Genomic DNA, 17,058 nt, shown 5'->3' on the forward strand with positions numbered 1-17,058 from the left:
GCTTTCATAGGGTAAGCCCACATTTATAAAAATATATCGTATGCCACCATAAAGCAATTCTAGGCTGATATTTCCTTTTCCATACAACTGAAAATTCTTTCTTCAAAAAATATTCTTTTCACGCACGTATACATCTCCAGAAGTCTTTTAACCTGAAAAAGTATATGTCAGCTTGAGAGGTGAAGTAGAAGAAGCCAGAGCAAGAAATCTCTGACACTTTGATCTATTCTATATAAATTAAAGTGTGGGTTGTTAGGAAATGGCCAAATGGAAGGGCTCTGTGAGCTTCTGTTCCCATAAGACGTTGGACAGGACGTGACTGAACAGTGATGCCAGGGGACGGTGTTTACTGACACACTCGGCAGGTGGTCAGCACCCTGTTTCTGGCCACAGAGAATCAATATTAGGTTAGAATCCAAGCAAGAATTGATCCATAGCAGTAGTGGAGGTTTAAAACACTACTCCTTCCACATGGCTGCAACGTGTAGAGAAGAGACCAGGGCAGAGAAAAACTAGATGCATAGACCCCATCGAGAGACTAAACTGTTGTTAAGTTGGTGATGCTCTTTCCTTAGTAACTAGAGCTGGCAGCCAACCATCCAGAGCAGAGTAAAGGGAAGGAGAAAAAACCACCTTCTGAGAAATCAGTGAATAAATAGCAATAAAGGAGAAGAATCATAAACAGTCACAGACTGAGTTTGGTCACTTTATTTTCATGCAAGTTGGTGTCGTCCTCAAGCTCCTATTTCTGCCTGGTAGTAGGAAAAAACCTTCCTTGTAGTAGGAAAAACTCAAAACCATTCTGTTGAGTTTTGTCAACTCAACAAAACTCACTCACTTCTGATTTGAAATACAGTCGGACCAGGAATTAAATGAATTTTTCTGAGCCCTCCCCCTTCACACACACACCTTTCTCCCGAGCTGGAGCTCTGGGACGCAGCTGCTTGTCTCTCCCGTGGCTCAGGTTGTCACATGGTCCCCTGGGAGGCTGTCTTCTCCTGGAGCTCCAGACAGGAGCTCTGGGCCCGCCCCTGTGCTTTTTGATCCCTACACACGTGCAGGGTTTCAGCACTGCCTCTTTCTGGGGTTGAGATGCTGATGACAAGGTGCGGGTTCAGGGAGGGGGCCCTGGAGAGGCCATTTTCTTGGTGTCTACCTGCCTTTGCTCTCTCTCATCTTCTCCATTCCTGGCCCTCCCATCCAGCAAGGGTTGTCGTCTCTTCCCGGTGTGGAGGGAGACTGAGTACATCGTTGTGTGCTCTTCCTCTTGGTGTGATTTACAGCCTGGACTTGATGCCCAGGTGCTCCACTCTCTGGGCCTTTGGAATCACAAATCCTTGTCTCTCTTAACAAAGCCAGACTCCTGAAAGTGAATGCCTTGCTTCCTCGTTTGCTATTTCTGTTACAGATTTACAAAAATTAGTTTAGCACTTTAATTGAGGTCTTGTTCTAGGTCTTACCCAATGTCCTCCTGGAAACAATGAATGCCATTGATTCATTGGGTGGAGAGCCCAGGGGCAACTCAACTAGAAGCCATGAGGAATCCCAGAATGAAAACATCAGTTCCTAGGCCAAATAAGATGCTGTGATGGTGACAATCATGATAACTATCACGTGTTAAGCTTTTGATATTTGCCAGGCCCTGTTCTAAGACCTTTCTTTCCCTGTCTCCTGTAATCCTTGGGTCTATTCCGTGAAGTAAACACTGTTCCCATCCCACGTTACTGATGAAGAAGCTGAGTGTCAGGGAGCCTGGGAAACGTGACTGGAATTGTCCAGCCTGGAACTAGGGGAGAAAGGGTGTGAACCCCTACGATCTGAGTCTGGGGCCCTTGTTCAGAACCTCCACATGCTTCTTCCCTGCTGGGTGTCCTTAACGTCCCCCAAACTATGGGAGAACGAAAAGAATTATTAAAGCACTTTCTCCATGTGGTGTTAACTAGGTACTCTTTCATACTTTGAAAGAAAAGATAACTTCCAATATAAAACTGTGTTAGAGCGCTCAAAAAGGAAAAGCTACTCAATTCATTTTCTGAGTTACATTACCCTAATACGAGAAAAACCGATGAAGATAGTCTAAAAATGAAACTATTAACGTGAGATAACAGAAAATATGCATTCGGGTCTCTGCCCCCACTCCCTGGCACAGAGCTCCTAAAATCCTTGTAAATTCCTAAGTGATGAGAGCCCTAGGAGCGTCTTTTGCTCTAATGCGGCAACTCTGGGTGGGCTCCTGAATGGTGGCTTGTCACAGACAGACCAAGCTGTGATTAAATGCTTGGAACTTTCAGCCCCATCCCCACCCCTCAACTTCTCCAGGGAGGGGAGAGGGACTGGAAATGGAGTTAATGATCCATTTTGCCTATGTGATCAAGCTTCCATAAAAATTTCAAAGTATGGGCTTCTGAGAGCTTCCAGGTGGGTGAACAGATCCACATACCAGGAAGGTGATGCAACCCAAATCCATAGGGACAGAAGCTCCTGCTTTTGGGACCCTCCCAGACGTCTTCACCGGGCAGTTCACCTGTATCCTTTATCATATCCTTTAATCAACGGATAAACATAAATCACAGTTTTCCTAAGTTCTGTGAGGAACTCTAGCAAATGAACTGAACCCAAGGAGGGGATCCTGGGAACCTCTGATCAGTAGCTGAAGCACAGGTGACAACTTGGCCTTGTGATCAGTGTTTGAAGTGGGGTGGGGGCAGCCTTGTGGAACTGAGTCCTTGACTGGTGGGGTCTGATGCTCTCTCCATGTAGAGTGTGTCAGAATTGAGTTAAATTCTAGGACACTTAGCTGGTGTCACAGAGAATTGCTTGATGGTGGGGGAAATCCCCACGTTTGGTAATTAGAAGTGAAGTGTTCTGTGTGAGTAGTAAAAACGACACACAAGAGAAATGTAAGTTTTCCCAATACAATAATGATAATGGTCTAGAGGCCACATTTGGCTTGCATATCTGTGCCCGCCCAAGGCAGGTATACTGCTAAAGATATCTATATTACTAAGAGGGGCACACATTACTAGCTTCACTTACTCCCTACTATCTTATACTTTACTGGTTCACACATCAATATTATTTGCTGGTTCCTGAAGATATTTGAGTTGACACTAGTGTCACTTATGACTGTACATATGTAATCAGAAATACAATTTATTAGCTTCTCTTCATTTGTGGATACAACTCTTGAAGTTTGTAAACTGTCACTCTTTTAAATTTGGTTAACTACGGGTTTTGAATTCTGTTCATGAGAAGATGCACATGGGGCCACCAGAGAGTTAGCCTGTCAATCACCAGCACTTACATCTCCCAACTGTGTTCTCTAATTATGAAGGTAGACTCTTCTACATATTAGGGGTGAAATCATGAACTCTCAGGATAGCCATAAATGTGGAGAGTCATAAATGACTTAGTATGTGCTAGCAAGTATAAGACAATCACCTACCACAGCCAAGTAAGGCTTCATCTAGAATGTATTAAGGGGCGAGGCCCATGTACCGCAAAAAAAAAAAAAAAAAAAAAGTAGTTAGTTATACGGTTTACCACTCAAGGGTCTTGAGTGTTTGCCACTTTATCCCGGGGTTGTATGGAAACTGTCCTGGGAATTTTATCTGCATGACAGATGGCTGAATGAGAAAAATTGGCAGTTCAGATGAACATCTTGTGATCCTAAGACTGGAAATTGTAAAACTACTAGAACTTAACATAGGGCAAAAGTTTCTTGATGTTGGTTTGGGTGATGGTTTTGGATTTGACACCAAAAGAACACGCAACAAAAGCAAAAATGGACAAGTGGGCAAAGGACTTTTTTTTTTTTTTTTTTGCGGTACGCGGGCCTCTCACCGCTGTGGCCTCTGCCATTGTGGAGCACAGGCTCCGGACGCGCAGGCTCAGCGGCCACGGCTCACGGGCCCAGCCGCTCCGCGGCATGTGGGATCTTCCCGGACCGGGGCACGAACCCGTGTCCCCTGCATCGGCAGGCAGACTCTCAACCACTGTGCCACCAGGGAAGCCCCAAAGGACCTTTTTTAAAAGGAGCTATACAAATGGCCTACAGGTACATGAAGAGGTGCTCAACATCGTTAATCATCAGGGAAATGCAAATCAAAACCACAGTGAGCTATCATCACCTCACACCTTTAAAATGGCTAGTATCAAAATGTCAAAAAGATAACAAGAGTTGTTGAGAATGTGGAAAAAAAGGATACCTTGTACACTGTTGGTGGATGTAAATTGGTACAGCCCCTATGGAAAATAGTATGAAGGTTTCTCAAAATATTAAAAAAAGAACTGCCATATGATCTAGTAATCCCACTTCTGGCTATATTTTCAAAGGAAATGTAAATCAGCATCTCAAAGAGATATCTGCACTCCTTCCTCACTGAAGTGTTATTCACAGCAGTCGAGATACGGAAACAACCTAAGTGTCCGTGGATGAACGTATGAAGAAGATGTGGTAGAGATAGAGATACAGAGATATACACATACAAATGCTCAATGGAATACTATTTTGGTTTAAAAAAGAAGGAAATTCAGCCATGTGCAGCAACATGGATGAACTCAGAGGTCATTATGCTAAGTGAAAAAGCCACAGAAAGAAAATACTGAATGATCTCATCTATATGAACAATCTAAAATAGTCAAACTCACAGAAGTAGAGAGCAGAATGGTGGTTGCCAGGGCTGGGAGAAGGTGGAAATGGTGAGCTGTTGGTCAAGAGGTACAAAGTTTCAGCTATGCAAATGAGTAAATTCCGCGGATCTAATGTACAGCAATGTGACTACAGGTAACAATAGTGTATTGGACGCTGGAATTTGCTAAGAGGGTAGATCTTAATTACTCTTACCACATCAGAAAAAAAAAGAAGAAAAAGAAAGAAAATGGTAACTATGTGAGGTGGTGGATATGTTAATTAACTTGATCATGGTAATTATTTCACAATGTATATGTAGATCAGAATATCAAGTTGTACACTTTCATCTGTCAATTATACTTCAGTGAAGATGGGAAAAAAACATTTTATGATGAAAATTGAAAACCCATCAGGGCACACAGGCTCTCCCAGCTCTCTCTGGCAGGTGCCTTGGCCCCCTCACACCCCTCTCCCGTCATCTGGACAGAGCATGGCTGACCTTCTGGAGCAAGGCCAGCTTCGCTTCTTGGCTTTACAGTCTGCTACTTGCTTGTTTCCTCTGATGGTTTATTTTGACTTTAACTCTGCCAGGCAACAGATATTTGCGTTTTGTCCAGGGCTCAGCGGTCATGAAAGTCTCTATTGTACCCAAATCGGGGGTATTTTGTTAGAATAGATCACCCCATGTTCCTTGTGCCAGCCGGAATTTTACGTGTGTACAAGCAAGTCAGAAGTAGCACAGACAACTTAGCCAAATGGATCCAATGGGTGTGGGGCTTGAGGAGACTGAGAGAGAGAGAAGGGCCTGGATTTCCTCTGAGATTGGCCTCCAGCCTGGACAAAGTCTTCGCTGTGGCCAATGGAGTCCCTTCGTCTTGAAAACTTAATTTTTTTTTAAATGGTAAAGATCCTTGAAGGAGACTAAGAAGGATAATTGAGTTTCAAAGACAATGTTACATTGTTTCAAACACTTAAAACTAGTGGAGCTACTGACAGGATCGCTGCCATTTCTTCCTTCTGCATATACTTTTCTTTTTGGCTTATTGCTGTGAGTGTGAATTAAGTAATTGTCAGGCTGTCCACCCGACTTTCCGTGAATTCTGTTCCATGTCCTGAAAACTGCTTCATATTCTCAACGACTCAAAAGCCAAAAACATTTTCTAGAATCAATGATTTTTAAATTCACATCTTTGGCTACCATTGCCTCATCTTTTCTATTTGCATATTTTATCATAATAATGATGGAGGGAGGAGAAGGCCATTTAAAAAAGAAATATGAAGAGAGCAACTAAGCCAAGCAGTGATCCAAGAGTTTGCTCTCTGGTCAGTCAGCTAATTGTTTCCCTGATGAATCCACTCAGACTTACTTTTCAATGTTGATTTATTTATAGGGCACAAACTGGTAATTAGTTATTGACTGTGGGAAAAACAAATTATTTATAAAGCATTTGTTCTATGATGTCACATGATACAGATGAGCTTTAGCATGACCGATGACCTTTCAAAACAGCTTAGTTTATATCTTTGCACAAAAGTGCCCGGTGGCTACAGTGCTGCTTATGATTAATCCAGTTCTAAGTCATTTGAAAACAGTCATCCTGAGAACAGATTTTCTTAAAAATAAGCTGGTGTATGTAGTGAAACAATAGCTGAGAAATAGAGTTAAAGAAAGAAATGAGAAGATTCTGACAAAGAATTTTTTTCAAAGCAGTAACAAGTAAGAGTTTGTGAATTTCTAAATGTTCCATTTACTCTCTGCCCAGTCATGCCTACTCTCTCCTTGCAGTGACCTTGAACCTAGTTTTGATATGCATTTAGATATGTCACTTCATCTCTCTGCACATCCATTACTATTTTTTCTTAGCCCCACCTTAAAAGTAACATGTTTCCAGGTGCTGCTGGTGCTTGGGTCAAGATTAAGGAATATGTGAAAGTTTCAAGATGGACTTAAAATTTCAAAATAAAATGAGTGGTTTCAAAAATATTAGAAAAAAAATTGCCTCCACTTTTGAAGTTGTCACCATATCTGCTGTCCATGTAAGTCATTCATTTATTCTTTCAATCAGTAGTTCTTTAGGACTTTTTATATGCCCTGTTTTGTGTTTATCTTGGCAAACAGTCAATACATTGCTGCCCTCATAGAACTAACAGCCGTGGCCTGGAGCTCATGTGAGCTTCTTAAAAGACTTTAAAAATGTTCTCTGGACCAATAAGACATGTGAGCCTGCAAAAGGTACTTAAATAAATGTGTCCTTCAATATCCTTCAATAATCTGGTTGATGGAAATCAATAGGATTCTACAAAAGAGAGTAATTAATGGTAGAGACACTGAATGTAGAGTTTTGTAATTTGGAGTTTCTACTGGTGATCAAGTGGCTGTTAATTTTAAGGGAAAGGGGAATAGTGAGAGGATCTCTCCAGTTCTCAGCTCCTCTTACTGATGGAAAAATGTATGAAGGGAGGATCACTTTGCTTTCCACCTTCCTCTTTGATCACAAGATGGCAGTGTTTCTGAGCTTTGCTAATGTAGTAACGACTTAAAATGGAATTGGACAGAACTGCTATAGGGAAATCAGACTAAATGATGTGGAAGAAACTTAGCATGTGAAATACAACTGACGAGCAAAGAAAAATGACCTGATTGTCCAGAAATGTGCATTTCTGGAGGGTGAGCTTGTGCCTAGGTCTTGAATATATTTGAATGTTTACAATTCAGTGAACTTTTCTAGAACTTTCAAAACATAAGAGCTGGTAGACACCTTGGGAAGAAAAGAAGCTGATGAGGCTGTGGTGAGATAATGAAGGGCACTGCCTACTGGACTAAGGAGGTTTTTTTTTTTTGTTTGTTTGTTTTTATCATCTTTATTGGAGTATAATTGCTTTACAATGGTGTGTTAGTTTCTGCTTTTTAACAAAGTGAATCAGTTATACATATACACATGTTCCCATATCTCTTCCCTCTTGCGTCTCCCTCCCTCCCACCCTCCCTATCCCACTTCTCTAGGTGGCCACAAAGCACCAAGCTGATCTCCCTGTGCTATGCAGCTGCTTCCCACTAGCTGTCTATTTTACGTTTGGTAGTGTATATATGTCCATGCCACTCTCTTGCTTTGTCACAGCTTACCCTTCCACCTCCCCATATCCTCAGGTCCATTCTCTAGTAGGTCTATGTCTTTATTCCCGTCTTGCCCCTGGGTTCTTCATAACTTTTTTTTTTTTCTTAGATTCCATATATATGTGTTAGCATATGGTATTTGTTTTTCTCTTTCTGACTTACTTCACTCTGTAGGACAGACTCTAGGTCCATCCACCTCACTGCAAACAACTCAATTTTGTTTCTTTTTATGGCTTTTTATGGCTTTATCCATTCATCTGTCGATGGACACTTAGGTTGTTTCCATCTCTGGGCTATTGTAAATAGAGCTGCAATGAACATTTTGGTACATGACTCTTTTTGAATTATGGTTTTCTCAGGGTATATACCCAGTAGTGAGATTGCTGGGTCGTATGGTAGTTCTATTTTTAGTTTTTTAAGGGACCTCCATACTGTTCTCCATAGTGGCTGTATCAATTTACATTCCCACCAACAGTGCAAGACTGTTCCCTTTTCTCCACACCCTCTCCAGTATTTATTGTTTGTAGATATTTTGATGATGACCATTCTGACCAGTGTGAGATGAGATCTCATTGTAGTTTTGATTTGCATTTCTCTAATGATTAATGATGTTGAGCATTCTTTCGTGTGTTTGTTGGCAATCTGTATATCTTCTTTGCAGAAATGTGGACTAAGGAGTTTTGGTTCTGGTCCTCACTGGGGAGCCACTGGTGGGTCTTTATATATATATATATTTATTTATGGCTGCATTTGGGTTTTTGTTGCTGCATGCAGGCTTTCTCTAGTTGCAGCGAGCTGGGGCTACTCTTCATTGAGTATGTGGGCTTAGTAGTGGCTTCTCTTGTTGCAAGGCACAGGCTCTAGGTGTGCAGGCTTCAGTAGTTGTGGCACACAGGCTCAGTAGTTGTGGCACACGGGCTTAGTTGCTCTGTAGCAGGTGGGAACTTCCCAGACCAGGGCTCGAACCCATGTCCCCTGAATTGACAGGCAGGTTCTTAACCACTGTGCCACCAGGGAAGTCCCACTGGTAGGTCTTTAAACAAGGGGAGCGACAGGTATAATCAGATTGTGCTTTGGAAAGATAGCTATGGCAGTATTTTAAAGGTTGACAATGGAGAGGAAGGAGCATGTTTAGATACTAGGGGCTGTCTAGCTAGTCAAAAGCAGATCCAGTGGTTTAAACAAGACTTAATTGTCTAGATTAAAACAGTGTCAGAGAGATGGAAAGAGATTTGAACGGTAATTAGAAGTATAGTCAATAGGACTCAGTGATTGCTTTGGGCTTTGAGAGAGTCCTAAATTAGGTGACTGGGTAGATAGTCATATTATTATAACTAAATGAATTATATCAGAGAGAGAAAATAAGTTTAGGGGAGAAAATAGTTTATTGGGATTGGGGGTGCCTGGTGCCTGTAAAATATCATCTGGAAAAGACTAGCCATCAGATAAGAATGAGGAATTAGTGTTTGAAGGAGAAAGAAAGCGTTTCATAATTTGGGTCTAGATAGAAAGCTGGGAGTGGGCAAGCGCAGGGGTATCAGTGGTGGAGGACAGTTTATTTCCTAAATAATAATCACCATGGTAATAACAATATTCTCTGTATGGTGATTAATATTTTCTTACAACAATTGCTTTCATGTAAATTGTGTCTAAGGGCATCTTGATTAAAATGTCCTATCGTAGTGTTCTGGAAACATGTAATCCAAGTAAAAGAGATGTCTTTTCGGTACAAAGGTGGTTTTAAGGCAAGTTGTCTAGTCCTCTCCCTCTACTTCCATCCTGACATTAACCTCTACCTCCTCCTGAAGTTTAAACCCATTTCTGGACAAGAAAGTGAAAAGGGAAGAAAGCCAGGGAAAGTGGTTGTCAACCATGCCTGTACACCAGAATTACTTACGGCTCTTGAAAACAATACTCAGTGCTTGGTGGTGACCTAATGGGAAGGAAATCCAAAAAAGAGGGGGTATATGTATACGTATAGCTGATTCACTTTTCTGTACAGTAGTAACTAACACAACATTGTAAAGCAACTATATTCTAATAAAAATTAATTAAAAAAGAAAAAAGCAGTGTACATGCTTGGGTCCTGTCCATGGAGATTTTGATTCAGCAGGTCAAGAGAAAGAAAACTGGGAGAGTAAAGTTTTGTGTAAGCCACAGGAGACACATTTAAAAGAGGGACTTGTCAGCCTTGTCTAATGCAGCAGAGAGGCCAAACAAGATATGTATTAGAAGTGCCCTAAATATAGTTGCTGGAGACCCACTGGAGCCCTTGTGGGAGCATTGCCATTGTGATGTGAGTGGGCCAGAGCGTTTGCTGAAGTGAATGTGGGGGTGGGTGTTCTTATGACTCAAGGAATGGAATTTGTCGATTGAAGGGTTTATTGAACAGCTGTGGAGACCCAACTGAGGTTGGAACCTATAGATTTGGAATGGTGCCAACCTGCATTAATTCAATACTGTTGTGGGACTTGGGGACAGAGAAGTAAATAAAATACACAAGGATCTGACAGTTTAGAGTAGGGGCAGACCAGATGGTAAACAGGTAACTAAATAAAGCGATGAAGTCTCTTAGCCACATTGGATCTGCATGAAAGTGAAGCTGCCCTCTGAGTCCCACTAGACTTTGGTTTGCACCTTATTGCAGCATTATTTATCTTGTAATGTAATTATTTTTTTAGTTGTCTGTTTCCCTGACTAGATTGTAAGTTCTTCTAGATTAGGGAACTTTGTCTACCAGATTTTTCCTTGAATGCTTAATATGTATTCTTAATAGGTCTGGATGACTTCTTTCTGGAATGCCAGCTGGAAAAATTTGACTCTCATTCCCCCTTGTGAGAGTCCAATACACCCCAATAATCTGCTTGTGTAGGGAGCAGATGTCTGGATCCCCACAAAGGCCAGGCAACTTGTTTGTCTCTACAACAGAAAAGTGATGTTAGATAAACCCTCAAAAATAAAGAGAGAATTGAATGATTTAAACTGTTCATCTTTATGTTGGTTTAAAGATGGCTGGAAGAAACCAAAAGGTGATCAGCAGTGGATTTTATATATTTAGAATCCTGCAGGAAGTGAAGGAAAGCAATTTTTATGCAAACTTGAAGAGAAAGAGGTTCATATAATTTACGATGCAGTAATTTATTCATCCAATAATATAGAAGATAATTATGTATTTTTCCACCCTGAGACAGTATTCTTATTGTTTTAAGCCTCTGTCTGCAAGCTTAGCCCACAAGAGGAAATTTATATTCATTTAGATGCTTTACCTTGGGAACAGCTCTGTAGTTTGACATCCAGGTTTTCTGGAATTAATAGAGAGATTTCAGATTTTCTTTTTATTCAATTACTCTTTTAAAACGTCTTTTGATTTCAAAAATTACTTATCATAATTTTTTAAAAAGTTATGTCTAAAGAAAAAACTATAAAATTTAATAAAATTTAACTACTTTTTTTGTATTTATCTTTAACTGCAATCAAATAGTACAAGGGATGGGCATAACACTTCCTAAAATTGACTAGGTAGGGACCTCTATGATCTTAGGAGTCCAAATTATGGGGTTGGAAAATTCTGGAATTTTCAGTTCTAAAGGAAGCAGCATGAGCTATGCCTCTCTCTCTTTAGCTTTATTATTATTTTTTTTAAATCAAATTAGCTGGAGACACTCATTTACGTTATAGTTTATTGACTTGCTGTATTTGGGGGCCAAAGTCATTGTGATATATGGCAATTTAAAATAATTGCTCTTCTCGAAATAGAAAGGAAATTAGCTGGCCAGGGGGATGAGCCTATTTAGGCAATATGTCTGCCTGTGTCAGTCTGCCGCCCCCAGCACCACCGGCTGGAGTCCCTATCAGGGACACAGACGCATGAGATCATCCCAGCGAGCTATAGATCTTAGATAAGTTAACTGGTCCAATTTTGCTTAGTAATGAGGAGAGTGTCTCTGGAAAATGGGAACTAGGAATCTGTCACCTCTCAGCAAACCGATGAGTGATTACTCTTGTTTTGCATCTCTGTTTTCCGGCTGTTGGGCCAAACACTTTGCTTTAAAAGTAACCTTTGTGTTCTTAACCCCCTTCCCAAAGACTCTGTTCTCTACCTCAGATAAATTGTGGCTACCTCTCAACTGTACCCCAAATGCTCATCTAGTTAAGGTTTTAACAATCATGACTAGATTTTATTTGCACAGTATTCATTTAACCTTTTAAACATGAGTGCTTTTTTGTTGTAGATTTTTTCTAAAATATTTTATACAAGGATAAAACTTCTAATAACGTATTTCAATCAAAGGAAAAAACTGATCCTGACGTTGTGAGAAACACATTCTCTGAAATGAATCTGCCCACATTTCCAGCTGGAATTAATCTGTGGAGATACTGGTGGCTGGAAGCGAAACCAATGCTGTGATAACTCCACCTTCTTTGTAATGGGAACTTAAATGTTTGAGAGACAACAGAGGCACTGGAAGCAAAGGTATTCGCTACGGAGAAGGCAGGAAGGAGGACAAAGCGGAGGCATGATCCAGGGATGTGTTAATTTCTTATTGCTGCTGTAACAAATTACCACACACTTCGCAGCCTAAAACAACACAAATGTATTATTTTACAGTTTGGGAGGTTAGAAGTCCAACGCAGGTCTCAATGGGCTAAAATTAAGGTGTTGGCAGGGCTGTGGTCCTCGGTGCTCAGATGAGGATCCCTTTCCTTGCCTTTTCCAGCTTCTAGAGGCCGCCTGAATTCTTTCCCTCACAACCCCTTTGCACTGACCTCTGCTGCCATTGTCCCATCTCCTTCCCAGACTCTAACCCTCTCATTTCCTTTTCTCACTCATCCCATCCAGACAATCTCCCCATCTCAAGATCTGTAATTTAATCGCGTCTGCAAAGTCCCTTTTGTCATGTAAGATTCTGGGGATTAGGGTATGGACATCTTCTTGGAGGGGGGGCGATTCTTTTACCTACCGCAGGGGACTCTGGGGATGCCTGTCTAGTGGCAGGGGAAAGTGAGATTCCGACTCTGAATAATCCTTCAGATTACCTGGATCTGTGACTGTGGTTTTGTTGCTGGTGACATGCTTGCCGTGGAAGGGCTGTGTTACGGGAATCCTTCACTCTGGGCACCTGCGAAGTTCAAGGATTGGCAGCTGTGGCCACTCGGCAGCCTCCTACAGCTCTGCCTTTTCCCTCATGGGCTGCATTGCACACCTGCTCACAAATGAGCAACTGCCTGTCTGATTGCTGCTGATTGCTTCCGAGCTTTTAACATTCATCTGTGCCCCATGAAGGTCTTTCTCATTTGGGTTTTTAAACATCTCGTCTATACTGCATTTTTTCTGCCTGTTATATTTAAGCTTCCCCATTATGCCTGGATTGGAGATGAAGGATTAAAAGAAGGAAAGAACGTGAATAAAACTCACAGGTGAAGCAGGTGAATAAAAACACATGAGAAGAGAGGCTGAAGGCCTTCAAAGGAGATCTTGAAGATAAAGCACACAGCAAAAACTCGGAAGCTGGGTTTATAATAAAGGGTTAGAGATAAAAGCCCATGAAGGCAGAGGGGAAAACAATAGACATTTGGAGAGACAGGAAGTGGTCTTTCCAGAGAAGCTCCTGCAAAGGCAGTGGTGTCCCTGCTGTAGGAGCACTGGAGTTCAGTTGATGGCTAAAACACTCAGGGTGCAGTGGTCAGAATGGAGGTCACTGACCGTGGGATTCAGGCCTGCTTTCCTGCAGGACTATGGTTTATTAATTGAATGCATCTTGACAAGCCAAGAGCTTCTGGAATTTCATTCCTCTGTTTTTCTCTCTTTTTTTACACTGGATACAAATGGTTATGGGAAATAAGAAATCAGCAGTCAGCAGAAAAATGTTGAGGGGCACCTGAACTTATGAAGCAGTTTCTACCACAGCCCCTCTAGGGATGGCAATCCTGGTTTCTGGGGAACTCACTGGGTAGAAGAGACTCTCCCAGGACTTCAGGGTTCTAGAGCCCTCAAACTCCAAGTCTGTGGCTTCTCAAAGCATAGGCTCTCTCCTTAGGATTTGCTTGGACTGCAATTTAAAAAGTCCTTAAAAGTATTAAGCACTGATTCACTCCTTATAAATTATAGTAGCTGTAAGAAACTCTATATGCCTAGAAGTGGAAGAATTCAATGATTATTTAATTTGTGTAAATATGTGCCTAATTTTCAGGTTTGTTTCAGGACTGATAGTAGTATTTTTATTATGAATTGCTGAAAAATTTTTGGAAATTGTAATGAAAATGTTGCCTTTGACAAAAAAGATGTTTATGTCAAAAAAATGATGGACATATGTGGAAAATGTAAATTGTGATGTTAGAGATAAGTTTTTTCCTTAATTCACATGTGTTCAGAAAGGCCTGAAACATTCCTATTGTGATTATGTTACTGTGTTGTTGATCATACTAACGAATAAGGTTGACATTCAGTTTTGCATTTCTCTTTGCAGACACACACTGCTAAATCTAAAGAGGGCAAAACCCTCAGATCCTGTGTGATCCAGGCAAACTTAATCAACCAGCAGTGCTGCCAGATCCACATATGTTCCATGAGAAAAATAACCGAGATATTGACATGGCCAAAATCTGTGGCACAAGTTTTCTTACCAAATGTCTGTGTATTGAGGGAGTTTCTCATAGATAATATCTGTACCCAGTTCATCCCCATCTGTGGGTGCTAATTGTGAACCATCTTGAAACCAGCAGGATCTATTTAGTTCCAAAATAACTGTGTCTTGATCAAATAGGATTCATGTGTGCCTGTTGTACTGTGGAGACACACTGGGCCGGATGTGGCTATTTTCCCTGACTGCCTTGATTCAATGGGATACAGGCGTTTTCCAACTGAACAGCTGTGGCTTGGGGAGAATCCAGGTGTTTTTCTCACTGAATATTTGTGGGATTGGCAGCGCTCCGGGTATTTCCTTTGCTTTCTCTTGCCTGGAATTATTATGACATACATTATGTATATGTATTTCAGTGAACTTTGCTTTGTCCCAGGAAACAGATCAGGTTCTTTTACTTCACACAAAGAGCAATTACACCTAGAAAAATATGGGCAGGATTAAATACTATTTATCTTTTTCTTCACTAGCTATATCCTTCATGCTGTCTTAAACAAATACATGAATATTCTAAAAATTCCTTTGAGTGGAAGCTAGTCAATTACCTTTCCACACTGAATAATTATCTACTTACAAGGCGTTGCTTTATTGGAATGGGGGTGTCAAACATGTTCAGACATCTACTTGTTAACAACCTGTTGGACTTGGCTTTGATTGCTAATTGAAAAAGTAAGTCAGCCTCCCTAGATTTGGCAATGCCTAGACCCTGTTAGAAAATGGTGTGTGGTTTTGGTTTCCACATCTTATACAGTATATAGGGAAATTGGAAAGAGTTCAGAGAACAGAAACAAAATGATTAAAGGGTTGGGGAAATAAGAAGCTAGGATCATTTCATCTAAAGAAAGGCTTTCAGGGAAAGCAAGATGGGGTGTGTGTGTGTGCATGTGTGTGCCAAAGACAGAGTCAGAAAAGCCAAATCTTAAAGGCTATGTGTTTGAGCAGGTTTGATTGGCCTTTGTAGGCCATCTGGAGCCTGGCGAAGGGAGTGGGGAGAAGTTGCTCTGCCTTACCAATTACTGGAAAGGAGAATAAGCAATTTATGAGCGAGGGTGGGGGGACTTGGGGGAAATCGGGCAGGAATTACTTTAGCTAGGGGTTCTGTCTCAGACCTACTTATACTATAATCTTCAAATGTAGGGAGAACTTCAGCATGTAATTCCAGCTTCTACAGATTTGAAAAACATGATTTGATATAATATATCTAAATCTACTTAATGATAAGCTGTGTTATACTTCCCTTCAACTGCATGATGAAACGTTGCTATAAAGAAATTATTGACCAGTTTTTCTTCCTCTTCCTGAAGAATCAGAGGAAATAACTATATATTGATACCAAAAACAGAGACTAATACTTTATAAAATTAAATCATATTCTGTTGGGTTTAGAAAATAGAATGGGTGCATACAGAATCAGTTCTCAACACCAAAAAAGAGGGAAAAGACTATCTCCTATCTCTCTGGGATGGCTTAGGTCCTAAGGTAGGAAGGTGTGCCTAATTACCTATCATGTGATTACCTATCTGGACAAGATCCCCATCATGTCCAGGATCATAAGTTTAAACCTTTAAGAACACAAAATATATGCAGATACAAAACACAGACTATGATATTAGACACTAAATCATTTCCTCTTATAAAGCTCTGTATCAGTCAGAGTTCTCCAGAGAAACAGAACCAAGAGACATATAGTAATTGGCTTAAAGGATTGTGAGGGCTGGCAAGTTCAAAACTAGTAAGGCAGGCCAGCAGGCTGGAAGCTCAGGCAGGATTTCTAAGTTACAGCCTTGAGGCAGAATTCCTGGAAAACCTTAGATTTTGCTCATAAGTCTCTCAACTGACTGGGTAAGGGCTACCATATCATCAAGAGTAATCTCCTTCACTTAAAGTCAACTCCTTAGAGATCTTAATCACAACTACAGAATATCTTCACAGCAATATTTAGACTAGTGTTTGACCAAACTAGGCACCATAGCCTAGCCAAGTTGACATATAAAATTTAACCACACAAGCTCTAAACATTCTTTAGTTCATCTTTTTAGAAAGATGACATATGAACCAAAGATGGCAAGTGTAGTCCCTGCAGTCATACTGTCCTTCCTGACCTCAGAGGGTCCTCCCCTTGGGGGAGAGGAAGGGAAGAAACCTTCCATGTCCCACACAATCCTCCTCACTTGCCTTTAAGTAGCATTTCTAAATAGTTTGTTTCCTTCTGTTGAGTTCCAAGTAGCCACTTCACTGTGGCTCTTCTCCTGTGCCATCCCACCATTCAGCCAAGCGTGCTGTCCAAAGTTTTTCTTTCTGCAGTTCTCCCAGGTCTTTCCAAAACTCTTACTATCTCACTGTGTGGATTTCAATGAGAATTCAGAAGCAAGACAATCTGCTTTAAGCACAGAATCAGAGAGAGGATAAATGACCAGTGAAGAGCTCAGAAGACCATGGACACCATGTATACCACCACTTATACCTATGTGGCTTTGATGAAGTTACTTGTGATGCCCTGAACCTCAGTTTCTTCATCTGTAAGATGGGGATAATAATTATAATTCCTTTCCTGAAGGGTTAATGTGAAATGCTTTGAGCCCTTAGTATCTATTAGACCATTTAAGTTAACTGTTGCAAAGTGAAGGATTATCTACAGTCTGGGAGAAAATGTTTTTGACGATGGACTT

The sequence above is a fragment of the Hyperoodon ampullatus genome (assembly GCF_949752795.1).
Source record: "Hyperoodon ampullatus genome assembly, chromosome: 1".
Classification (NCBI taxonomy): domain Eukaryota; kingdom Metazoa; phylum Chordata; class Mammalia; order Artiodactyla; family Ziphiidae; genus Hyperoodon; species Hyperoodon ampullatus.